Genomic DNA, 1,869 nt, shown 5'->3' with positions numbered 1-1,869 from the left:
TGCAGGGGTCACAGCCTCCTCCCAGGCATCCCCCTGCTCCGGCCTGGGCTCCTCCTCCAGGGGCTGCAGGTGGATCTCTGCATCCCCATGGATCTCCAGGGGCTGTGGATGGATCTCTGCATCCCCATGGATCTCCAGGGGCTGTGCTTAGACTCTGTTAGGAATAAATTTCACTTTTTAACTTCAAGAGGAGCCTGTTCTTCAAGAGGACTGGAGCATCTCCCATTCCTTATCTCAACTCATGAGCCCTGTGTGTATTAACTTTTTTTCTCTCCTCTGCCCAGCTGTGGCAGGGGAGTGCAAGTGAGTAGATGTCATGGGTGCCTGGCATTTGGCCAGGGTCAAACCATGACACATGTCCACTTTCCATGGATCCCATTTTTCCCATGTTCCCCATGTCCCCCATGTGTCCCTTGTCATCCATCCCACAAGACCCCAAGTCCCCACTCCATGTCCAACATTTCATCTCCCACATCCCCCAAGTCACCCATGTCCCTCATCCCATTCCTCCATTCCATGTCCCCCATATCCCCCATGTTCCCCATTCCCTGTGCCTGTCCTGTGGTCCCCATTCCATGTCCCATCTCCATCCCCCATGTCCCCATTCCATGTCCCATCTCCCACATGCCCCTTGTCTGCCATTCCATGCCCCCATCCTACATCACCCTTCCATGTCTGTTCCCCTGTGTCCCTCTTGCTCCACATCCCACATCCTCCATCCCCCACCCCCCATATCCCCCTGTCCCAATTCCATGTTTCCCATCTCAGATCCCCCATATCCCCCATCCCCTGTCCTCAATTCCATGTCCCATCTCATTTGTCCCACACCCCCATGTCCCTCCCCACAACCCCATCCCACAGCCCCCATGTCCCCATTCCATGTCCCCCATTCCACATTCCATAGGGGGAGAATGGGGGAAATTTTTGGGGAAAATGGGGGAAAGTTTGGGGGGAAATGTTGGGAAAATTTGAGGGAAATTCTGGGGAATTTCTGGGAAAATTTGGGAGCAAACTTGGGGGAAATTGAGGGAAATTTGGGGGAGATTTCATGGAAGTTTGGGGGAAATTTTGGGAAAATTGGGGAAATTTTGGGGAATTGCGGGAAAATGTTGGGGAAGTTTGGGAGAAAATTTTGGGGAAAAAATGGGGAAATTGAGGGGGAAGTTCAGAGAAAAATTCTGGGAAAATTTGAGAATTGAGGAAATTTGGGAGAAATGTGGGAAAAAACTTGGGAGAAATTGGGGACATTTTAGGGAAATTTTGGGAAAAATTTGGACAAATATGGGGGAAATTTGAGGGGAAATTTGGGGGAAAATTGGGGTGAAATTTGAGGGAAATTGAGGAAATTTTGGGGGAAAATTTCAGAGAGAAATGGGAAAAATTGAAAGAAATTTCTGGGAAGATTTGGAGGAAATTTTGCGGAAGTTTTGGAAAAGTTTTGGGGAAATTTGGGGAAATTTGTGGGGAAGTTTGGGTGAAATTTTGGGGAAAAATGGGGAAAGTTTGGGGATTTTTAAAAGAAAATTCTGGGAAATTTTGGGGGGAAATTTTGGCAAAAATTTGGGAAACTTCAAGGAAGTTCAGGGAAAATTTTAGGGATGTTTGGGGGAAAATTTGGGGAAAATTTGGAAGGAAATTTTGGGGAAGTTTGGGAGAAAACTTTGGAAAAATGGGAAAGTTTGGGGGAATTTTGAAGGAAAAATCTGAGAAAAATTGGGGGGAATTTTTTGGGAAAATTTGGGGGAAGTGCAGAAAATTTGAGAGACCGGGCAATTTTGAGGCAAAATTTTGGGGAATTTTGGAAAAAATTTGGGGGAAATGGGGAAAAATGCAAATAGAATGGGGAAAAAGGAGGAAAATTTGGGGAAT

Source organism: Lichenostomus cassidix, unplaced genomic scaffold, assembly GCF_008360975.1.
Source record: "Lichenostomus cassidix isolate B80296 unplaced genomic scaffold, HeHo_3.0 HiC_scaffold_46, whole genome shotgun sequence".
NCBI lineage: Eukaryota > Metazoa > Chordata > Aves > Passeriformes > Meliphagidae > Lichenostomus > Lichenostomus cassidix.
The sequence above is the reverse complement of the archived record's forward strand: the minus strand, read 5'-3'. Positions refer to the sequence as shown.